The 26,054-nt window shown below is 44.7% G+C and overlaps 1 pseudogene; it reads right to left on the reverse strand.

The window, feature by feature from the left end:
• Nucleotides 1-364: 364 nt before the first annotated feature.
• Nucleotides 365-16,407, reverse strand: LOC115116026 (microtubule-associated protein 1A-like; annotated as a pseudogene).
• Nucleotides 16,408-26,054: the final 9,647 nt, after the last annotated feature.

Raw genomic sequence — 26,054 nt, forward strand, 5'->3', positions numbered from 1 at the left:
TGTGTTGTGGTTTGTGTATGTCTATGAATACAATGTTAATTCTAGTCTTCAGAATGACGCTGACATGAGTTAACAGTTGATGTCTCTGTTAAGACAACCTTGAAGTCAAAGACCACAGGAAAACTGGTTCAATTACAGCACAAGAAGATTGAGCATCTTCTCATAGAGTTGCTGAGATATAAAGGGATACTGTTGTTCTGAATCCCATTCTCTACATGAACGCCAATTGCAAGCACTGGAAAATGATCCAATATTTGTTATACAGAATGTTCTCTCAGCTGAACAATATAGCAGGCATGTTAGTTTGCCTTTGACTGTTAATAAGACAGTTACCTGTACGGTCAAAAATCAGTCTCTGAAAATGTAGAACTTGTCCAGTTTTCTTTAATCAATCGCTGACTAATTAATTCTACTCATTTCTCAGGGCAACCATTAGAAATAGACAGACTTCAGACAAAAGTAAAGAAATAAAATAACAGACATTCTGCCCTAAAAATAAGTTTGATACGCACTGTATTCACACACAATAGAGGAGACAGTCTGACTTTGACTGACAACCCTTTTGAGTTGATGGAGCAGAAATATATACAACTACTAACTAGTATGTCACCAAGGCAACCAAGATATCAATGCCTCCACGGAGAACATAAAGGTTAATCTGCTTCACATTCGGATCAGCTGGAACACTCAGAACTAGCCTGGTTAAACCTCTCAGTATTGTTATCGCAGCCTGGTTAACAGACTGAGAGCAGTTCTGTCTCAGAACTAGCCTGGTTAAACCTCTCAGTATTGTTATCGCAGCCTGGTTAACAGACAGAGCAGTTCTGTCTCAGAACTAGCCTGGTTAAACCTCTCAGTATTGTTGTCGCAGCCTGGTTAACAGACTGAGAGTAGTTCTGTCTCAGAACTAGCCTGGTTAAACCTCTCAGTATTGTTATCGTAGGCTGGTTAACAGACAGAGCAGTTCTGTCTCAGAACTAGCCTGGTTAAACCTCTCAGTATTGTTATCGCAGCCTGGTTCTGTCTCAGAACTACTCTCTCTGATAATCTACATGGTCCGGTACATTTGAGCATCGGCAACGAGAAGAAAAAGACATTGCAGGATTCAAAGCATGTTTACTGAAAGCATTTGACAATTCACTCTATTTTCTTTGTCTCTATGATATTATTTATGTGTGTGTGCCATATGTGTCTCAGAAAAACTGGAATACATTGCTGAATATTCTGATTGGCCTCAAAGATTGCGCAATGGTACAATTTGTCTCGACCCTCGAACAAAGCATGTTATAATTTGTTCTTTGTAAGCCTCAACTCAATGTCATGATGCAATAAAATGGAATTAAAAGGGTTAGGGTCTCTTTGTTCCGTTTTCTAACAGTTAGTTTCTAACAATCTACTTAGTCCCAATTTACAGTCAAATTAAAGGATACAATTAAACTGTGCACACAAATGAAAACCCATCTTAAATAACACTGAAAATTACATTCTAGACACACTGACTATAATCACATAAAATCAAAAGCAAATTGTACATTTTGTCTTTAAAAACATTCCAAGGCATTGAGTCAAGGTGATTGTGGTAGAGCAAAAACCTTTTGGCCCTAGAGCAGAACACCTATTTCCCTTTCCATGGGCATCATAAGGATTAAGAAAATAATACAACTCAATAGGAAATAACACGTCTGTCTGTGAGTTAACATTTCCAACAAAGCTCTCTTTTTCTGATTAAAAATGACTGCTTTTGTGTTAAAGAACATAAACACAATTGGTAGAAATCCCAAATTAGAGTATTTTCATATGAGTAGGCCTAAAAGTTCTTAGAATATGGGTTTGATCACAGTTGGTTCTTAAGTTGTTTGATCATTTGTGCTTCATGTTCACTATCGCCGACAGAGAATATCAGACCCTGTGATCACTGACCGGTAGAAGTACCATGTTAGTTTGCTTAGTAGGATGTGCAAATCATATTTTTGGACCTTTGCTTTTAGTTTAGTGATCATACTACAACACTGACCTGCCCACCTAGCCACTACTTTACCATGGCAACCCATCCTCCATGTCTGCACCAAACACGCCATGATGAGAACATTCTAATCTGCATCTTGAAGCTTTCAGTGCCAACATGGCGTCCGTTCAAATTCTGAGACTGAAACGGAGTTTGCCGAACACTGAAAATCTATGGCTTTGCCACAAGGGCCAGTTCAAGCAAGCATCTGAGTCTTCCTTGAACACAAGACAGGACAGAAAGGCACATGTGGGTGACAGTCAAACCTCTATCATCTATGGAACCGCCCCACAATGTTCATCAACGTGGTCTTAATGCACAGCGCAAACACCTCACAGACAAGTCTTCAGACACTCAATCAAACTATTACCCTGTACAGGTGATGGGCCATGAACTCACAACCACATGGTCCTATTGCTGTAGTCATAACCAGGTTAGGGCTGACTGCTCCAAATGGCACCCTATTCCCTATGCAGTGCACTACCATAAGGCTCTGGTCAAAAGAAGTACACTACATAGGGAATAGGGTGCCATTTGGGACGATACCATGATGGTCATAGCTGGAGTACATACCACTAGTCTACACTATCTTCACCTTACACAAGTCCCAAATCACACCCATGTCTCTTAAAGGGTCAATACTAAATGTGAGAATAATCATATGATCTGTGATACCTTCCCAAAGTGTGGACCTACTCCAGTTCACAGACAGTGTTGGTCTGTAGCTCTGCAGTTAAATAGCGGAGGGTTGTTGTCTTTAAGTTGCCTAACATCTTTTAACCTGACAGCCTCCTTTCTATCAGAGTTCATGAACACAAACAAGCTGCTTGCGCTATTTGTCATTTAATAAGCCACACTATTCCAAGCCAAGGTGTAATGCTTACAGTATGTTATACATGTTATACATGCTGTATGTTATACATGTGTATAAATGCTATGACGAGGAAGTAGTACATTGAATGTAGCAACATTGCAACCTGACATACAGTCATGAAAATGTTGCAATGAGAGTATTCTCCTTTCCTTTCACACAATAGCATACGTTGGCTGGGTCCAAGATATGTTTGTGGATGCAAGCTTGGAAAATAAATGCAAAGGTAATCTACTGTGCATGTTGTATATTGTACAATATACACCAGCCCTGTTCGACAGATCTGGATGTGTTCTGGCTGGGAACATTCTCAAAAGACTTCACTTTACAACCAGACAACACTGATAGTTATGATTTACTGTACGCAGTATGGAGCTTTGAGAAATCCATTAAAAGTGAATTTCACCTTGCAGAAATGACATGAAAACTGAATGGCAAACACAAAACCTTTGAGTATGACTTGATTTGTTTTTTCCACCCTATTCTACTACAAACATAATTATTCGACATCTAAAAGACTCTTAGAGACAATCTACTTAGAATATCATCTATGTCAATGTGTCAATATTAGGCACAAAGTTCAATGAGTGGCACATGGATGAGAAAAGTACCATTGGCATTAGCATGGTGTATTCAGTTCTACAAAACATATAAACACTAAAGTACAAAATGTGTTTTGGTGTTGTAACTTCTTTAAACAAAGATGAAGTCTGTTGTTGTTGATGATGACTCTAACATTATAATAGGGCATACTTGTGCATGAGTTATGCCTATTAGAAGAAAATCTGTCTTACCTTGAAGGAAACAGTAACCATTGCCTGGACATTTTGCCTGGATTTCTACCGTATGCACAACCATACTTGTTTCCTTGAATAAACCTTATAATTATAGTAGAGGAGCGTTATAGTCTGAAGAGCACCTTTATAATACAAACAATGACACTAACCATAATCAAACGTGTGGTTGTTGAATATCTCTGTGTCTAAAATGACACCCTACTCCACATACAGTCCAGTGCACTACTTTAGACCAGAGATGGTAGCTATAAGACCAATAGGGTGTCATTTTAGATGTACTGTTATGATTTACTGTAAGAAATAAATCCCTAGAAAAGGCAGATCCAAAATATTTAAACAGACAGACTGAACCAGGGGAGCTGTGTGTTGTCCCATTACAGAGGGGAAGAGAGGGGGGTGGGGCTTAAAATTCGATCTTGCAGGCGGGGAAAGACTCATCCTGCATGACCACGGTGCTGCTGGAGGCCAGGACCATGATGTTTAGCTCCTGCTGCCGTTCATGGGTTTGCTGGTACCACTCCCGAGTCACATCTGTGTCATGGGTGGGAATCAACGTCACCTGCAGGAGAGAGAGGCAGAGAGAGAGGCAGAGAGATTGAGGTAATGGATAGAGGTAATGGATAGAGGTAAGAGGAAGAGAGATTGAGGTAATGGATAGAGGTAGGAGGAAGAGAGATTGAGGTAATGGATAGAGGTAGGAGGAAGAGAGATTGAGGTAATGGATAGAGGTCATGGATAGAGGTAATGGATAGAGGTAGGAGGAAGAAAGGAGGAAAATCAGAGGAGAAGAAGATGGGGAGAGCATTAGAGAGAGAAGGGAGAGATGAAAAGGAGTAGGGGGAAAGATGGGGAGAGCATTAGAGAGAGAAGGGAGAGATGAAAAGGAGTAGGGGGAAAGATGGGGAGAGCATTAGAGAGAGAAGGAAGAGATGAAAAGGAGTAGGGGGAAAGATGGGGAGAGCATTAGAGAGAGAAGGAAGAGATGAAAAGGAGTAGGGGGAAATATGGGGAGAGCATTAGAGAGAGAAGGAAGAGATGAAAAGGAGTAGGGGAAAGATGGGGAGAGCATTAGAGAGAGAAGGAAGAGATGGGGAGAGCATTAGAGAGATAAGGGAGAGATGGGGAGAGCATTAGAGAGAGAAGGAAGAGATGAAAAGGAGTAGGGGGAAAGATGGGGAGAGCATTAGAGAGAGAAGGAAGAGATGAAAAGGAGTAGGGGGAAAGATGGGGAGAGCATTAGAGAGAGAAGGAAGAGATGAAAAGGAGTAGGGGGAAAGATGGGGAGAGCATTAGAGAGAGAAGGGAGAGATGGGGAGAGCATTAGAGAGAGAAGGAAGAGATGAAAAGGAGTAGGGGGAAAGATGGGAGATGGTGATTTAATCAGGTGTTAAAGCAGACAAAAAAATCCCATGACTGAAACTGAAGTCCATCTCAGATGGATTGTCTGGGGCCAAGTTAATTTCCCCTTTCATGTAAAAAGTCATGACCATCGTGCTTTTATGGAAAGAGGATCATTTTGAACATGTATTAAACTGCGAGTTTGACCAATTCTAGTCCCCTTGATCTTCCGGCCTATAAAAGGTCCTGTCCCTTGGTCTATATTACCAGATGTGCTATTAACAATAAGCTTTATCACCTGTGGCCCTGATGCAGCATAGTGTCGACACATACATAGGCTGAAGTATGGGGTTTATCCATCTGTATTTACCCGCCCTGATGCAGCATAGTGTCTACACATACATAGGCTGAAGTATGGGGTTTATCCATCTGTATTTACCCGCCCTGATGCAGCATAGTGTCTACATAGGCTGAAGTATGGGGTTTATCCATCTGGCTGATGCAGCATAGTGTCGACACATACATAGGCTTTATCCATCTGTATTTACCCGCCCAGCATGGCTGAAGTATGGGGTTTATCCATCTGTATTTACCCGCCCTGATGCAGCATAGTGTCATTGAAGTATGGGGTCTATCCAGTGTCAGCACACATACATGGGCTGAAGTATGGGGTTTATCCATCTGTATTTACCCGCCCTGATGCAGCATAGTGTCGACACATACATGGGCTGAAGTATGGGGTTTATCCATCTGTATTTACCCGCCCTGATGCAGCATAGTGTCGACACATACATAGGCTGAAGTATGGGGTTTATCCATCTGTATTTACCCGCCCTGATGCAGCATAGTGTCTACACATACATGGGCTGAAGTATGGGGTTTATCCATCTGTATTTACCCGCCCTGATGCAGCATAGTGTCGACACATACATGGGCTGAAGTATGGGGTTTATCCATCTGTATTTACCCGCCCTGATGCAGCATGATGCAGTGTCTACACATACATGGGCTGAAGTTGGGGTTTATCCATCTGTATTTACCCGTGATGCAGATAGTGTCACATACATGGGCTGAAGTATGGGGTTTATCCATCTGTATTTACCCGCCCTGATGCAGCATAGTGTCGACACATACATGGGCTGAAGTATGGGGTTTATCCATCTGTATTTACCCGCCCTGATGCAGCATGATGCCATCTGTATTTACCCGCCCTGATGCAGCATAGTGTCTACATCTGTATTTATCCGCCCTGATGCATATGGGCTGAAGTATGGGGTTTATCCATCTGTATTTACCATAGGCTGAAGTATGGGGTTTATCCATCTGTATTTACCCGCCCTGATGCAGCATAGTGTCGACACATACATGGGCTGAAGTATGGGGTTTATCCATCTGTATTTACCCGCCCTGATGCAGCATAGTGTCGACACATACATAGGCTGAAGTATGGGGTTTATCCATCTGTATTTACCCGCCCTGATGCAGCATAGTGTCGACACATACATAGGCTGAAGTATGGGGTTTATCCATCTGTATTTACCCCATTGGACACAACATCCTGATTGATATTATTATTATTTATCATTATTGTTAATAATTATTCATTATTATTAAATCAGAAAAATCTGTTTTATTTCTTGGTTTCTATTGCAAAGTATGCCATTGCCCCTTTAAGAGCTCTGTTGCACAGCTGTGCCTAAACCATGCTTGAAACTCAGGTTGTAACTGCATTTTTTAAATGATGCCACACTGGCAATTGTGGGAGTAGGGAAATAAATGTGGCAGCAATGGAAAGCTGGGATTCCCCTCTTTAAACAAAAGCCCAAACTGCTTTCTGAAGTGTTTTCCCCATGCTTGCATGAACAATGGTTGTGCATCGACTGCTTGTCAGAATACGTTTCCCTCCCTATGGCTCTCGCAACTTAAATGCGCATCGAGAGGAATATTTCTCCCGCATAGAACACACAACAACAAGCCGTCCAGGTAAATAGGTCAACTATTCTACTATGGGGTTGTCTGATTGTTTTAACAACACCATTACATGGCAGAAATAGTAGCACTGGTTCCATCCTGAGTGATAAATTAGAGGCTTTGAAATAATTTGCAAGGAGCAACAGTAGGCTACACTCCGCTGTTTGAGTTGAGCGCCACAGGTAGTCAGGTGTGCTAGTTAGTTAGTTCATTAAGATGCATAGGGAGTGAATGGCATGCACAGGTGATGTATTGATCCATCAACTGAATGATTGAGCTCCATCTAATTCTATGGTAGTGATTTGTTACCTGTAGATTGGATCCCCACTGGGCTTTGCCCTCCAGTAGAGCATCCAGGACCACTCGGCTGGGCTCGTCATTGCCCACATCGTTCCCGCTCACCACGTAGTATGCAGAGCGGACGCGTTTGAAGAACTCCTGGTCCACGTTCTTAGAACTGCAGTGGTTGGGGATGTAGGCCAAGTCTACGTAGATAGGAGGGCCTTGGGGAACCACGGAACTGGACCTCTGAGAGCCTAGGGGGAAGGACAGATGTTTCCATGCAATTTGATGCTTTCCACAAGGTCGCTGGTTTAAACTCTGCTCCAACTGCTTATTTCCTCTCTCTCCCCTCTTTTCCTCAATCACTTTCCACAGCCTAGCAGCCTTGACTTAGCCTGGTCCCAGATCTGTTTGTGCTATGTTGTGCAATGTGCAATGCACTGTACTGTATACTACTAGTAATTTTATGCATAACATAATAATACGATTGTTGAATAAATATACTGTATAATGGGAACCATTGTTACCAGAGGTGCTCTTAACTCCATTGGCCACCCTGCCGGCGTTGTAGCTGGACCTGGAGAGGTCATCGTCTCTGGAGCCCTGTCCGTCTGACAGATGGGACATCCTCAAGCTCTTCTCTGTCTCCTTCTTCTTCAGCGAGGCGCTGCGAGGGGATGGCAACTGCTTCACTGGCATGGGGGACCGCTTGCGGCGAGCCGGAGATGCCGACTTGGGTTTCCCTGTCTTCCGCACGCCTTTCGTCTTGGGGTCCTTCTTGAGGGGCGACTCTGAGGTTGCCCGGTTCTGGTCATTGGCCAGAGCGTCGGGGTCCACCATGCAGACGTCGGGGTGAGGGGGGTTGGGGAAGGGGTCCATGAGGGGGGCGGGAGGGGGGTCCCGGGGGCTAATCCTGGAGGAGGAGGAAGAGGAGTAATGGTGGCCCCCTCCCATGGTGGAGAACTTATCCACAGGCAGGTACTCAGTGTCCTCGTCCGAGTCCATGTTGCTGTTGCCCGTGATGAAGGGGCACTCCTTTGTCCCTGGGGGAACGTCTGAATCTGACTGTGATGGTATAGACTCGCTGACGGAGGTTGGGGGTGTCTTCTCTGGCTAACCCCAGCCCAGCCGTCCCGGCGTGGGGGACCGAGCCGCCCTGGAAGTGGGGGTGGTGGGGCTGTTTGTTGGCTCTCTTCTTGACTGACAGGTCATGTTCGTCCCCTTCCTGCGATTGGTCGCTCCTGCGTCCCCGCTCCTCGTCCTCCTCATCGCTGGACTGCTGTTGCATACTGGGATTGATGAAGGAGGGCGAGAGGTCTCCCTTGCGGTGCCTGTGTTCCGAGGAGGAATAGCCAGGGGAGGCTTTGGAGGAGGACGTGGAGGAGGAGGCGCCCATTTCACGAGGGAGGTCCAGGTCGCTGTCATCATCATCATCTCTTCCTCCTGCTTCTCCTCGGCACGACGCCTCCGTGTAGAAGGGGGAGCCGAAGGTGTGATCAGTGGAGGAGAGGGAGAGCGGGCGGGCGGGGCACTCTGGTTCCATTTCGCATTCCTCCTCAAACTCGTCCTCGTGGCGGTAATGAGGCGGGGAGTCGCCAGGAACCATGTCCATCTGGGGCTTCTGCATGTTCCACTCATAGGAGCCCCTCACCTTTTTCTCCTCAGCTGTACCCAGACCTGGGCTCACGCAGCTGGCTGCCGGCCCTGCACTGATGGGGGAGCTCATGCTGCTGACCTCCATGGGACCATTGACTGTGTCTGGCTTGGTGGGCAGCAGAGAGGAGGGTATGTACGAGGTGAGCACATCAGGGAGACCAGCGCCATCTATCTTACCTGAGGTGATGGTGCTGCTGCCGTGTTTTTCGGAGAAGGACAGGCCCATCTCACGCATGTAACCTTCCTCGTCATCCTCTTCCTCAGTACTGTCAGAGTTTTCAAAGTAATGCTTGCCTGTTGAGTCGGGCCGTGGGGACGAGGTGACACCAAACAAACCCATGGCGATGGCGTCCTTCTCCTTGGGTGACTGGGAGAAAGGCCCATAACCCCCTGCAGCCTGCAGCTTGGACTCATCCGCCCATTCCGGTTTATAGAAGCAGTCCGACTGGGGGCTTTTGTTCACAACACTTCCTTCCATCGAGGCAACATGCTCCTTTTTGTCTTCCGAGGAGGAAGCAGAGGAGTGTGAGTGGAAAGGTTTGATCTCCTCAAAGGGGCTGTGAGGAGAGAAGCGGGCCAGACTGGAGGTGGATTCTGCGGTGGTGGTGGTGGCCATCGTCATCTGCTTCTCCGAAACCTCCAGGTACTCGTTCTTAACCATCCCGCAGGAACTGGAAAAGGGGGAGGAATCCATGGCCAGCAGGGAGTGTTCGTCTTTAAAGGAAGAGTGTTCATCTTTAAAGGAAGCGTGTTTGTCTTTAAAGGAGGCGTGTTCATCTTTAAAGGAGGCGTGTTCATCTTTAAAGGAGCCGTGTTCATCTTTAAAGGAGGCGTGTTCATCTTTAAAGGAGGCGTGTTCATCTTTAAAGGAGGCGTGTTCATCTTTAAAGGAGCCGTGTTCATCTTTAAAGGAGGAGTACTCGAAGCCGGCACTGTCTGTATCGTGTTTGAAGATGTGGTCTGAGGCGTTGGCTGGGGTCTCCAGCTCCTCTCCAAACTGCCGGCTGGTGGAGAGTGACGGACCGGATGTAGAGGAGGAGTAGCTGTAGGAAGAGGAGGATGAATATGCCGTGGCAGAGGTGGTGGTGTAGTGGAAGCCTGATGAGACTCCTACTGTGTCTCCTGTTTTCTTACCACCGTCAGCTCTCTCACTGTGGAAATAGTCATCTTTTCCCTCTTTGTCCTTCATCTGGCTGGACTGAAATGTGTCTTTCTCCCCACCGTAAGAATAATCAAACCCAGAGGAGTACCCAGAGAACGCTGTGGCGCCCATGTCACCTTTGCAGGTGGTGGAAGAAGGTGGCGTAGTCGGCTTCGCCTGGCTGTTGTAACCGTAGCCCGCCATGGACACCATAAACTCTGGCTCATTCAAGCTCATGCCGTCTGGTGAAATCGGCTTCGCCTGGCTGTTGTAACCGTAGCCCGCCATGGACACCATAAACTCTGGCTCATTCGAGCTCATGCCGTCTGGTGAAATCGGCTTTGCCTGGCTGTGTGTGTCCCGCTCTTTGTTGTACTCCTCATCATCGTCATCATCGTCATCATCATCCATGTCGGCACCCTCGTCCTCAGACTTCTCTCCAAGTTTGGCTGGGGATTTAGTTGTTATCCCCTCATCAGGGAGTTTGGAGTCTGTGAAATCTGTCTCTTTTGAGCTCATGCCGACAGCTTTGCATAAACTATAAACTCTGGCTCTTCTGTGCTCATGCTGTCTGGTGAAGTCAGCTTTGCCTGGCTGTTGTAACCATAGCCGGCCATGGAAACCATAAACTCTGGCTCTTTCGAGCTCAAGTGGTCTGGTGAAGTCGGCTTTGCCTGACTATTGTAACCATCTGCACATTTCTTTAGTACATCCCTCTCTTTGTTGTACTCCTCCTCATCATCGTCATCATCATCATCGTCATCATCATCATCCATGTCGGCACCCTCGTCCTCAAATGTCTCTCCAAGTTTGGCTGGGGATTTAGTTGTTATCCCCTCATCAGGGAGTTTGGAGTCTGTGAAATCTGTCTCTTTTGAGCTCACACAGTCTGGTGAAGTCGGTTTTGCCTGACTGTTGTAACCATAGCCGGCCATGGAAACCATAAACTCTGGCTCTTCTGTGCTCATGCTGTCTGGTGAAGTCAGCTTTGCCTGGCTGTTGTAACCATAGCCGGCCATGGAAACCATAAACTCTGGCTCTTCTGTGCTCATGCTGTCTGGTGAAGTCGGCTTTGTCTGGCTGTTGTAACCGTAGCCAGCCATTGAAACCATAAACTGGGGCTGTTTTGAGCTCACACCATCGATGAATGGACTTTTGACTTCCTTTTCCGATTTCTCTTTGGCACCTTTCTCCATGTCTGAGTCAATAGCATCCTCCTCTTCATCGTCCTCATCCTCTTCTTCATCATCTTCATCATCATAATCATCGTAGTCTTCCTCATCCCTGGCTGTTAGCTTCCTCATGTCTATCTCCAGTTCCACCTCTTTGTCATGGTAGCTCATTGAAGAGGGTTTGGCTGCAGCACTACCTGTTACAGAGGTGTAATCACTGTGAACTTTATAAGGGGAGGAGTCTCTCTCTGATGATAAGGATGTGGTTGAAGCCTCTGGTCTATCAGCCATTGATGGGAATCTGCTCTCTCTGCTGTATCCACGCGGCTCACTTATCTTCTCTATAGATTCCGAGCCATGGAGCCATGGAAAGGGGGAAGAGGAAGAGGAGGAGGAAGATACATCTTTTCCATGAGAGCTGGTGAAACCCTCCTTGTCTGAGGGGAAAGCGGACTCCTTTTTCTGTGTGTCCGTCTCCTTCATACTGTCCTTCCCCATTTTTTCTGACTGGTCCTTCTGATAACTGGTTTTGTTGTCATAGATATCACTGTAAGAGAAAGTCTTGCCATGTACATATGGGGTGTCCTGTCTTATTTCTTCTTCTGAGCGTTTCTCTCTACTCTCTCGCTCTGGGAAGTCATACAGATTGAACTGGACACTTTTCTCTGGCTCTTTCAAAGTTACATGGTTCTTTTTTCTGGATAATGCTGCATCCTTTTTGTCATCTTCAGAGTCCAATTTACTTTGCTCTACTGATAAAGCTCTAGACCCTGTTCCACTTGGTTGAACAACATCATCTTCATCATCTTCCTCCACCTCGTCTTGCTCGTCGGAGTGCATGATCTGGGGTTTGGTTGTTTGCTCCATGTAACCAGAGAACTGTGTCTCGTCTGTCAACCCCGGTTTATTCTGCAGATACTTGGACTTGATGTCATCCTCTGCTAGTCCTTTGTACCTCTCAGACAGCTTCTCTTCTTGAGGTGATTCATCGTCCAAGAACCTACCCTCCTTCTGTTCCAAATACTTAGCTTTAACACAGGGTTTGAGATCCCTTTTCTCATAATAGTCATCATCATCATCCTCATCTGATTCTTCAAAGGGGGTTTTGTCACCAGAAAGCCTTATTTTCTGGAGCTCAGTTTCAGTGGTGTCCGTTTTGTTGTTTTTCTTCTCCTCTGTGGGGGAGCAGCCACTGCTGATGGGGACCGACTGGGTGGGTGAGGCCAGCTTCACGGTGCTGTCGCCTGGGCTAAGACATCTCTCTTCACCTTCAAACATGGAACTAGGCTTAAACCCGCTGGAGAAAGAGGGAGGAGAGGGAGGTGCAAAGGCAGTGGAGGGGGATTTATCCTTGTCCTGGAGCAACATGGCTGCCGTCGCCTGCTCGTAGCCCTCTTGGAGTTTCCCCAAGGGGATATCAACGTTGGGAGTCTGGTCCTCATCTTCATCCTCCTCTTCGTCATACTCCTCATGGACGGGTTTGGTCTTCCTCCCAGCCTCCATCTCGGTAACAAAAGGCTGGTACTCCTTTGAAGGAGGAGAACTAAAGTTCTTGTCCTCCTCCAGGGAGGAGGTGGGAGAGATTGTTCCAGCCGAGTGGAGGTAGTCCTTCCCGTGGGTGGCCTCGGTGCGGTAGGGGATGCTATTGACCGTGTCCAGGTGAAGAGAGCTCCTCCCTGTCTCTGTCTCTGTCTGCGGGGCGGTCACAGATGCGATGGACTGGTCGTCCGCCATGGAAGTGGCGAACGAGGACAGTTTGTCGTACTCTGTGATGGACGTGGCTGAGGAGATGTGCTCTTCCTCGGCGAGCGGAGCTGTGATGATGCTTGGATAGGCTGCCAACACTGGGTCATGTCTTCCCACAAAGCCTTTGGCTTTGAAGTCTGAGGCGTCAGACGTAGCCGAGGCTCGCATCTCCCTAACACCATACACAGAGTCAAAGGATCCTGGAACGTCGGGAACGGTGATGTCGCAGGAAGCAACGTCGTAGCGGAGGTGTGGGATCCTGTCCTCGGGTTCTTCATGGATCTCCTCATCGGAGATGGTCTGCTCCGTTTCGGAATAAGCAGGAATAGTCTCATCTTGGATGAAGGACACTTGCTCAGAGGCAGCGGTAGTGGTTTGTCCAGAGGCGACTGCGGTTGAAAACGATTTAAAGTCGGTTGACTTGGTGTCCCATTCTTTTTGATCTTTTTCTGAGTTGTATTTATCCTCATAATCCTCAATTCCCTCCAGATCTGCTTTTTCGATAACGTCACCCTCCTCTTCTGAGCTGACACTCTTCTTCGAATTCATGTCTCCCTTAGTAGAGTAGTCGTCGTCGTATTTCTCCATTTCATCCTCATATTTCCTATCCATGCCAGCATTTCTTTTAATGTCCTGCCATTTCCCGACATCTGCACCTTTCTTTAGTACATCACTCTCTTTATTGTACTCCTCCCCATCATCATCACCATCATCCATGTCAGCACCCTCATCCTCAAACTTCTCTCCAAGATTGGCTGGGGATTTAGTTGTTATTCCCTCATCAGGGAGTTTGGAGTCTGTGAAAGCTGGACATCCAGACATGACATCATTCTGAATGGATTCACTCCCTAGCTTCGAGAGCTCATCTCGTTTTAAAGCTTCGAAGTCCTTGGTGAGGTCTTCTGGAGAGGATACAACGGACCCGTCTGCCAAAGCAGCAGCGGATTTTGGGGGGGCTTTCTTTGGGACAGACTTTTTCTCAGCTGTTTTCTCTTTGACCGGTTTGGCTGTTATGTTTTTGTCAGTCTTGTCCGTCTTGGGTTTGGCCTGTGTCTTGTTTGCCTTATGGAGGGTTTTCCTGACTTCTGGGGTAAAGGGTTTCAGGTCTGGTTTGGTGATCTTCCTCAGCTCTGGCTTACTCAGATCCTTCTTTTTCTCCTCCTTCACTGCTTTTGTTTCTTTTTTCTCCTCTTTTTTAGCAGTATCATCTTTCTTCACTTCGCGTTTGTTGTCCTCTTTCTTTACTTTACTGATCTCTTTCTTCTCTTTGTCCTTTTTCTCCTCCATCTTAGATGGTCGTTCCTTGGAGTGTTTCCTCAGTGTTTTCTCCTTGGACAGCTTCTTTCTCTCCAGTTTGGCTGCTTCGGGTGCTGCCTCACTGTTTTGTTGTTGTTTGGTGGCTTTGGTGGTTTTGGTAGCTTTGGCGCTCTCACTCTTCACCTTCTTCTCCTTCTTCTCCTCTTTCTTTTCAATTTTGTTCTCTTTAGCCGAGTCATTCTTGGACTCCTCTTCCTGCCCTTTAGCTTCCTTCTTGCTGGCTTTTGAGGCCAACTGTGTTTTGGTGGAAGATTTCAGGCTCTCCTTGCTTTCTGTTCTTGATCTCATCTTTGTTTGTTTTATGATTGGAGGCGGGGCCCCAGAGGATATGTCTTTCTGAGTGGCTACTGGGTAGCGCAGGAAGTCCAGGTGCTTCAGCTTTTCAAGCCCCTCCAAGATTTTGTTCTGCGGTGCATTTCCAGGGAACAGCACCCTGACTATCTTCTCTGTTGGACTATGCGGGATCCATACGATAAGAGCTGTTACTGAGGTCAAGTAAGGGACGGATATTTCTCCTTCTTTGCCATTGGACATCACAATCCCAGTCTTGGCCTTACTGTTCCCAGCCCACTTCTGCATAAGGAACTGCATCTCCTTGCTTTCCTTCACAGGGTTCAGAATGTACATGTCTAGCTTGCCAACGCCCAGCTTGTGGAAAAGCGTGATGGGCTCAATGGTGTTGCTAACGACCCTGTAAAGAGGTTCTGACTTGATGCCAAGCTTGTTGAGATACTGCAGTGTGAGGGATGCCTCCTCGATGCTCCGTTTGACCTTTAGCGTGGACTCAGGCATTCGTAGCTTCTCGGGGACGTTGAAGAACACCACACCGAGCTCAGGCGAGATCAGGTTCTTCATCCAGTCACCGTATGTGTTGGAGCCGCCAGATCCCTGGGACTGCTCCTCCTCCTGCTCAGCGATCTTCCTCTGGAGCAGCCCGTTGATTCCTGGGAGGTTGTCCGCCCCAATGTGGGTCAGCAGGACTGAGTCTATCCTGTCCAAGTGCCTGACCAGCTTCCAGAAACAGGACCTGCGTTCGGACCCTCCATCCACCAGGATGTTGAATCCGTTCACAGCGAACAGGGCAGAGTCACCCCTCCCTCCAGGGAAGATGTAGCAGCAGGGCTTGGATAGCTTCAGGAAACCACCCGAGGTGGGCGGTTCCAGGTTGTCAAAGGGCGACGGGACGTCCACCGTCTCCGAGACGTACTCTGTGAACTCCGCGACTCCCTCCATGTCGGGAAGCGTGGGCTCAGGGTTTAGGCGGTATTCCAGAAGGTTCTGGAGGTGCTGCTGCTCCTGGCTGTGGCCCAGTGAGCTCCAGCCCCCGTCTCCCAGGCACGATACTGTTAGCCTGGGCCGCTGGTCCGATGCTGAGTTGGACAGGACCTCAGTCACCTGGAGGTCGGACCACAACACAACATAAACATACTGTTAGACATAGCTTATGTAAAGACACATATTTTAATAGCAAGTATACCTATTCATCAAAACAATATTTTATTTGAGCATATAACAAGAACATATTTAAATGAATCAACCCCTCCCTAAAATAAAAGAATCACACATATTGATTGAGAGAGTCCAGTCTGGATACTACTAACATAACAACAGAGTAACTACACAGTGTAGTCTATAAAGTGTAACGTCAACTTATAGTAAAGTGTTGATGAACAGTTGATCTTACTCCAGGATCAGAGATGATGTCAGAGAAGTGTCTCCAGGTGAAGGCTCCACCCTGCAGTGTGATGTCACCTCCCTGCTCAGAGCTCTGGCCACTTAGGACTAGTAGCTTGTGTCCAGCAGAGTCAGTGACCAGAGAACGGATCTGGACGGGAGGAGGAGAGGGACAAATAGAAGACAAAATGACATTAATGGATTATCATCACAGTTGATTGACCTCATCAGTAAGCAGTATCTTTTCAAAAAAGGTTTCCATTGAGAAACATCAACCGTACCATATTTAGTGTATAAAGGTGATTTCTGTGAAGGCAAAAGCCCTCAGTTGTCAGGTATGTCTGGGTCACACCTACCTCTGAAGCAGTAGTTTCCTCTGACGGGTTCACCAACACAACTGTCTCAAGGACATCACTCTTGTACTGCAGGGTCCTCTGTCCTGGAGAGGAAACAAACACAACAAAACACAGGGATAAGAATGATTAAACAACTAAAACAACGGTGCAGTCAGTAGTCGCAGTTCCTACAATATTTCTGTGCTTGGAAATAGTCAATATTGTAACGATCCTCGCTACATAAGCCATGTTACAATTCCCACCAAGTGGCTTAACCCTAATGACGCAATGGGTAGGGTGTTTGCCTTTCTCGCCAGTGACCTGGGTTCGCTCCCCTGCACCACTGTTCACTATAATACTGCTTAGAATGCAGTATGTGAAAATAGACTAGACTTATAATTGAGGAATTGTATTATGTGGTGATGTGATAAGCCTTAAGCATTGAGGGTCCATTAAGGAACATGACCAGCAGTTTAACATGTGAGACCTCATGTTTTCCATGATAAGGAGATAGCTAGAAATGTACTGCAGTGATGAGTAACTTAGTCAAATGACAGTGCAAAACCAGAATGCAAAACCAGAGAACGTGGATCAGAACGATCCTCTGCAACCGTGCTTTAATATTATTGGAAGCGTAGACGCCATAAGTATTGTGGCCCATCATTATTGTTATTATTAGTAGTAGTAGTATTACTATTATTATTATGATAATTATTGTGATTATTATGATGGTGATGATGACTATGATTATTATTCTTGCTATAAGATGAGTGTTCCTACAGTGTCTGACAGGGACACTTCCAGGATGCACTGCAAGTCTACAGCGGCATCACGGCAGACAGGGCTGTCTGTGAATTTTGCATATTAGACAAGCCAATTAACAAAAACACCAAAACGCTGGGGCTGTATGAAAACATGGCTGAAACCGATTACTGATAATACAACATCTGAGCTTCTAGCATTAGTCAAACACAATTAGCTGCAGACTAACACTGTGAGCCATACACAGGCTTCCCCTCCCTCCAAGGTCCCCTCACTCGCCATCCTATTTCCTCTCTGTTAATGTCTTAAACCCGTATATACATTCTCTTCCATGCCACATAAACAACAACAATATTGCAAAAGCCTGATTAGCTGCAGCCTGCAAACCCCATTGGCTGTTGCCATGGGGATGCTAAGCTAGCTAGCTATGTTGCCGCTGGCTGAGTTACACTGACCCACTCTTGGCTATGGGAGACGCATTGCAGCATTTCTGAGGGGGAGGGAGGGAGGGACAGGAGGGAGGGCCAGACGTGCTGCATGGGAGAATAGACAGCAGAGTAACACAGGAGGAGACAGCAACTGCCAAGGCAGCAGTAGAAGCAGCATCCTGATCCTCCATGCAGGTGCTTCATCAGGGAAACTATTTTTAGCACAAAATGGTTTACTGGCTCATCTCCAACTGGAAGAATATGAGAGGGGTTTAATATCATGGGTGTTTTTTTCTTCACTGCAGAGGGGAAGCAAGGTTATTAGGAGGTAAATAGATGGAACACAGAAGGAAAATTACGTCTTGTTATCCAGGGGTTACGTGTAAGGTCAAAAAAATACACATCACCCACGTAAACGAGATGCACAAGCTACCGCCACGGGTGACATTTAACACTAATAGCTTTTTCAGCATCTGTGCCTAGTACCAGCTGATGACTTCCTCAAATTATGAGCTAGTTTGTGCTTACAAATGACCAGAATGTGCTCTGTAGTGTGTACTTAGCAAGCAAGCAGCACATATTGGCCTAGTTTTGGAGATTTATTTGTAGTTTTAGTTTCACGTTCGGCTCCAAAAAAGGCTAACTGCTGTAATTTGCTCAGCTGCCGAGAAAGTAAATAGAGTGGAATGAATTGTGTTGAACCTCAGGAGACTGGGGTTCCGTCCAAAATGGTACCCTATTCCCTATATAGTTGACTACTTTTGACCAGGGTCCATAAGGCTCTGGTCAAAAGTAGTAAATAGGGAAAAGGGAGCCATTTGGGACTTATGTTGGGATTGTGAGTGTTAGAATAACAATGCCAGCGGAAAGGCCAATGTGTGTACATTTTCATGCTGGATGAATACACTACAGGAAGAACAACAGTGACAAATCAGACATTTTGACTTTTTCAAATGAAGCGTGGAACTTCTCTAATGTGAATGTCAATGATACTGGAGGAGCCTGGTAATGTTCACTGAGGGCTAAATCTCAAAAACTACCCATCAAACTCTCAATACACTAACGCTGGATACATTAGCCTACAATTTTTGACTATGAGTGGCAATGTCTTTGGGGATTGAGTTAACTGGTAAATGTTTAAATCACATACGCAATATTACGCACCCACCTTACACAAATACACATGCACCCACACACACACCTTTTTCTGTTACAAAGGGCTCACGAACTCAAGGTACAGTATATAACGTAAACTCACCCCATTCCGTACAAATGTGCTTAACCGCAACATTCAAACGAGGCTTCAAAGAAAACTAATGGGACTTTAGCGACTGTGTTGACTTCAAAATCTGGGGTGTGAACTAGGTTTCTATTCAAGCGTTGATTGACATGGTAATGGCTCTATAGTATTGGAGAAAAGTTGAAAAAACAGACCCTCCGTTACATCTAGACGTGTCATGTCGTAACGTACAGCACGCATAAAGTAACTATTTCTGTCTTACAACCTCTCTCCACCAGGTGTAGCACTTCTCTCATCCTTTAAAAACAAGAAATAGACAGTGACTGGGGTAAGGGGGGTAAGGGGGGGATACCTAGTCATTTTTTGCGTCATCATTGCATGCGATCATCATTCTCAAAGCCTCTGTTTACTTCTAAGATCACTTTAGCACCGCCCTAAAAACCTGATTCAAATCCGACACAAACCTTCAAATAGGTATGTAATGACACATTATATAAACTCTTTATAGTGTTTTATTTACATTTTAGAGGCAATAAGGTGATAAGTTGGACAGATCGAGTGAAAAAAAAGCTATTTTCCCACACGACATCTCTCCTTCTCACTATCAGGCATTAGTTTCGCTTCCCCACCCGCCATTTTTAAAAAGACCCGACGGGGCTCATTGCCTTCTTGAATCATGCAGAAACGGGCAGTTTTTAGGTCATGTAATTGATTCTGTTGGAAAGGGTAGAAATGTTGCTTTACAATGGTATTGACATTACTGTTGATCTGGAAGTATTATGTTTTTGGGTCGCTAGAATAAGGGCAATTGTACGGACGAAGGCGATGTACGAGTTTACGTGAGTTTACATTAGAGGCTAAATGTATTCACTATTTCTAAAAAGCTGCTTCATTCATGTTGTGTCTTCTGTTACAAGGGACATACCAGGGGTCCAAGAGGTTAAGCTGCATGAGGAAACACAATCATGCTTTCAGCCTTTTCCTTACCCACATAAGGTCTATAACATTCCCTGTCTGTTATTCTGCCCAGGGGTCTCATTCAATGAGCAGGGCCCTGTATCTGAGAGGATCAACCTTATCTCTACAATCAAATTGAAAATCACCAGGATAGCTCGGCCACTGTATGACCTCCAGATGTGTCTTCTTCACAGAGAATAATAGGAAGCGCACAATAGCATCACTTCCTGATCTCGGAAAAGCACTCTCACCCACTGACATTGAGAATGAAGACAACACAGAGATAGAAATGCCCAACAATGTAATCCACAGACACAGCAGAGATTTGATTTGATTTGATTGGGATCTCTTTTAGTCCTCATTCGGAGTAATCTTCCAAGAGTACTCGAACATTAAAATACAATTTATAATACAATCACATTTTCTCATATAACAAACTGTTACAAACAGCAGACATAATACCCTGCCATATTGACCAGATAAATACTCTAACAGACTGAAAAGATAGATTGGTTCCTTCATCTACCATGGTCCTGCACAACCTTCCAATTTATTATATTTAAATGGTTCTAAAGTATTGTTTGAATTTATATATTGAAACGTTTCTGGTTTGCTAAATTCTTCCATTTCTTTAATGCTCTGAATCTAAATGTTATTTTGCCCACTTCTCTTTTCTCCTGGGATAACACATACAGTAGATGACTGACAATCTATTCCTAGTATTGTCTGTCTCTTACCAACTGAATACTGTTGTGAATGGAGTTTGACCGTTTTAAATGGGGGAAAGAAACATGTTTTTGTTGTATTATCTTGTTGATTAATGAGCACCCAAGAGCATTGTGCATGACTACAACAGAATAATCATATCTCCACCTTAAAGCAATCCTTGCTGCTTTATTCTGTGCAATCTGCAGCCTCCTAATTTCACTTGCTGATGCATTTTCCCAGAACACAGAACAGTGGTCACCTGACTCCCAATTAATGCTTGGGTTATTTGCTTAAGAATCTTTCCCAGTAAATATTTAGCTATCCTTCTGATCATGCATGCATATTTTTATTTTTACATAGATTAGTTATTTGAGACGACCATGATAAGCAGTTGTCTAGCTGCACCCCTAGTAGTTTGGTTTCTGCCACTTCCTCAATTTGTATCCCCCCATACTTATTTGCATCCCATGTTGTGTTGGCCTTTTCCTGGTGGAACAGACCAACATAACTTTGGTTTTCTTGGCGTTCAAAAAAGGTTTTTCCAGCAAACCCACTCCCTGATATTTCCCATATCTACTTGTAGACCTTGCTGTACCTGTTGAACCGATTGTCTTACTGTATAAATTGTTGTATCATCTGTAAGTAAATATAGTAGCTTGAGATAAGGCATAAGGAAGATTGTTGGTATATACTCTGTATTAAGTAAAGAAGTGGCCCAAGGCAGCTGCCCTGCGTTATTCCACATTGTAAAGCACGAGGGGAAGAAAACGACCCATTGATATAGGTTAACTGTTTCCTGTTAGTTAGATATGACTGTACCCAATTCAATGCTGCCTCCCTAAACCCATAATGCAATCATTTTGTCAAAAGTATTTCATGATCCACTAAATCAAATGAAATGCTGCACTGAAATCGAAAACTAGTACACCCACATACCTGCCATTATCTGCCATTATCCATAGCATTGAGCCACTGGTCAGCCATGTCAGTGGAATGTTTTTGCTGTAATCAAATCAGAGGGATGGTTCAGGTGATATTCCATCCAAACTCTGTATGCCATGGGCTCTCCAACCATGTTACTGCAACTACCCAGTGCTTAATTTGGGAAACCAAGTTAAATCTGTTCGTGAACATCGATAGTAACATGTTTTCACAACAAAACATATTTCATTAAACTGCGTTTCTCTGCGTGCTTGAGAAAGGAATTGTCACGTTGGGTGAAGGATCGGGAGACAGGCGCAGGAATGCGTAATAGTTTTTTTATTTCACCCAAATTACAGCGTGCCATGTAAAAGCACGGGGACAAAGACCAAACAAACACGTATACAGACCCCCAAAAAAGAGCGAGGAGTAGCTCGAATAAATACACAAGCACACAATGATACCACACGGGACGAGACCCGTAATCATCTGCGCAAAACAAGCGGCACGAAAGCCAAAACAACAAGGCACAGGTACTCACAGGCAAAACAGACATTGGAACAATAATCGACAGTCCAATGGAAACCAAAGGGCACATTTAAACAACTACAATCAGGGAAATTGGGACCAGGTGTGCATAATGCTTCGTAAGAAGCATTTCAAGGTCCTGGAGTGGCCTAGCCAGTCTCCAGATCTCAACCCCACAGAAAATCTTTGGAGGGTGTTGAAAGTCCATGTTGCCCAGCAACAGCCCCAAAACATCACTGCTCTAGAGGAGATCTGCATGGAGGAATGGGCCAAAATACCAGCAACAGTGTGTGAAAACCTTGTGAAGATTTACAGAAAACGTTTGACCTCTGTCATTGCCAACAAAGGGTATATAACAAAGTATTGAGATAAACTTTTGTTATTGACCAAATACATATTTTCCACCATAATTTGCAAATAAATTCATTAAGAATCCTACAATGTGATTTTCTGGATTTTCTCCTCATTTTGTCTGTTATAGTTGAAGTGTACCTATGATGAAAATTACAGGCCCCTCTCATCTTTTTAAGTGGGAGAACTTGCACAATTGGTGGCTGACTAAATACTTTTTTGCCCCACTGTATGTGTGTTTTGAATAAATCATCAACTTAGAAAGCACTATCCATTTCATTTAGTTGACCATGTTTTCCTCTCAGTTTCAACCCGTTACTGAACTTCTTTCTTCAAATTGATCAATCACAGCGAGGTGAGTTTTATAAGTAAAATACTGTTGTGATGATAAGTGTTTGATGTGATTCTGAATCGCATTTGCATTGATGTCAGAGTGGTTAGAGGTGGATAGAGGGACAATAGAGCCCTGAGTTCCCGGCCATTAGGACCTGATGGAGGACAATAGAGCCCTGGGTACCAGGCCATTAGGACCAGATGGAGGGACAATAGAGCCCTGACGACCAGGCCATTAGGACCTGATGGAGGGACAATAGAGCCTTGAGTACCAAGCCATTAGGACCCGATGGAGGGACAATAGAGCCCTGAGTACCAGACTATAGAGCCCTGAGTACCAGGCCATTAGGACCTGATGGAGAGACAATAGAGCCCCGAGTACACGGCCATTAGGACCTGATGGAGGGACAATAGAGCCCTGAGTACCAGGCCATTAGGACCTATTGGAGGGACAATAGAGCCCTGAGTACCAGGCCATTAGGACCTATTGGAGGGACAATAGAGCCCTGAGTACCATGCCATTAGCGACCTGACGGTCATTAGGAAGTTGGGTGCTACCAAAGCATGTCCAGAATGCATAAGAGGAAATTACCGTGACTCAACAGTCACGTGGAATTTTTCTGCGGTCATGACTCATGACTGCCGGTGCGGCGGTAATACGGCCACTGCAACAGCCCCAGTTCTATATCCTTTAAAATGCCGGTTTCCATTTTCTCTCGGCTTGGCTGCAGGGGAGGCAGAGAAGCCTGACAATGGCGCTGTTGGCTGTAACGAATTCAGCTGCTGTAACAAACATGGGAGTGTAATAGGCGAGACGACCACTGTCTCCCTCTTCTTTCCTTTGTGTTAGAAGTGCCTCTGACTGAGATTCAACAGGTACTGAGGCTGAGCTGACTGTTTGAATATTAATGTCACGCTTTTCAAACATTAACATTCAACTTCCTCCCCCAGCTGGATCTACTTGATATGCTGATTGCCAAAACATCTGAGAGACAAAAAAATATGCTTACTGAGGAGAACACTTATATACTTATATACTTATATATAATGCAAAAAAACAAGGACCTGCTTAAAATCATAATAACATCATACTGATGTTAACCTTTTACACTCCTGGGAATTGACCTATATGGATAGGGATAAATTGACATTTTTCTTACAGAAGAAATATGAAAAGCAAATGCATAACCATGGTAGCAATTGAAAGGGAACAGTTTGGAGATTATGGGGAAATGATTAGACCAAAGGTGAGTACACAACAGTTCACCTGACACGAGACTGAATCCAAACATTACACTGTTGATTTTATGGGCATTTGACCTTTTCTGTACTTTTCGCAGAATTTTGTTGATAAAGAAATCAGAAAATACTAAATTCAGAGAAACAGATGGTAATTTTGGTGCACATAGAAATTAGTCATGTCATGAGTGCATTCAGGTGCTGCAATTTTTCTCTCACAATAAACAAACATTGGTTTGTTGTGTTCAGAACAACCCAGGGTATGACGCCATGTCTTCTTGTAACTGAACATCAAACATAGTGATTATGAACGTTGACACTGTATATGACATTTGTTTTTTTATTTGGAAATGTGAAGTGCACATTGGGACTGTATGACATCAAAGCGGTATTTATTATTATCCTCAACGTCTCATCTTTCAAAATCCATCGAGTCCTCTTCATTTACAGCATTTACCCTCACACAGACAATAAAAAGGTGCCCAATTAGCGGGAGGCGCGGTGCTCAAGTTCAGAACAGCAGTCAGTCAAAACACGCACAGAGCTGTGAAGCGCAGAGCCTGAGCTCTGTACAGCCACTATGTTCCAAATCTGCCATTTTCAACCCGCATACGGGTGTGAAGGGCTACTGAAAGATGTCGTGCTCTGATTAGTCCAAAAGACTCATTAACATTTTCAACCCAATAATTATCAAGTCCAAGGACAATCTCCAGCTAAGCCTCTTCCTCTTCATGGAAAATGGGCCTGTGAGCCCACATCAGACCTGGGTTCAGATTCTATTTCAAATAATTTCAGATACGTTATCTATGCTTCTTTGACCTTGTCTGGCTTAATGGACCAATAGAATAGTCCCAGAACTGCTATACCTGCCCATCTGGCACCTTAGGCAGGCTAGAGCAAAAGATATCAAATAGAATTCGAACCCAGGTCTCGCTCCCACACCAGCCTGCAGAGACAGCCACATTATTTGAAAGTGTATCCTTCCTTCCTCCCTTCTTTGACATAACCACTGACTAGAAAGGACTGGACAGGTGAAATCTGTGGTGAAGCCCTTGCGTTCACCTGTAAAACCATGTTTAATACATGATTACTTCAATGAAGGGAGGAAGGGAGCATACAGACTCACACAGCCCATCAAACACATTCTTCAGGCTCTGATATTCGGTCTGATATTAATAAAGGGGTAGGATGAAGTAACCCTTATACAGATGTAGGATCTTCATTTCAGCTAGTTTGCCACTGCAGGGAAATAATCCTGCAGCAACAGGAAATTTGAATTATTATGTGGATTATAAATAATGCACATTTTTGTAAGGGTTGATACGTTTTTCTTTGGACTATATCAAGTCTGAAATTTCAAAGTGGAAATAACAAACTTTAGAACTTTAAATTAAAATACACTACAAGTTTGCAAGGAAACTTCTCAACAACAAAAGAGTGATCAAATTAAGATCCTACATCTGTATGCTGATCTGTGGTCAGCTTTCAATTGTCCCATCTAATGGTTAAGGTTGGGATTGTGGAAGAGTAAGTTGATCATAGATTTGTCCATGTGGGTAACTGTCACCCAGAGCATCATAGTAAAGCAAGGAGTACAACCGTTAGACGGAGTACAACAGTATTTGTTCTACAGGTGAATACTTTCATGCTTTTATTACGCAGTTGGAACTCTTGACTATGTTTAGCAGATGCTTTCATCTTTCCGTAGCTTGATAACTCACTCTGGAAGAGAGCATCTGTTAAATAAATTATATGTAAATATGGGGTGGGTAGTAGTGGGTCCATTCTATAGGCCGAAGCCTCTTATGGCTCTGGAAAAACATGTCTGTGTCCAAATTGCACCATATCCCCTATATAGTGCACTACTTTTAACATGGGTCATAGAGCTCTGGTCACAAGTAGTGCACTATGTATGGAATAGGGTGCCATTTGGGACGTACTGAGGGTCTAATTAGAATGGTGTCAGGCTCAGAGCGGATCCTATTGTCCAGCTAACACCCTACTCTAACAATGTATTGTAAACACACTCCGAGGGTGTGTGTATGTATGTGTGTGTGTGGTGCAGAGTAAAACATTTCTCCAAAACATTTCATAACAACAACCAAGAATGTGAACTATTGGCGTCAACACGCCCACTAAAATACTTACATGAGAACAATGTTTTGATTAACTGTATATGCATAATTCCATTCCTCCGCTCACTGTGTTGTGACATCATGACACATGATATGGACAGTGTAACAATAATATATAGCTTAGGTCTTATACAACCTAAAATACAG

Source organism: Oncorhynchus nerka, unplaced genomic scaffold (assembly GCF_034236695.1).
Source record: "Oncorhynchus nerka isolate Pitt River unplaced genomic scaffold, Oner_Uvic_2.0 unplaced_scaffold_1405, whole genome shotgun sequence".
Lineage (NCBI taxonomy): Eukaryota > Metazoa > Chordata > Actinopteri > Salmoniformes > Salmonidae > Oncorhynchus > Oncorhynchus nerka.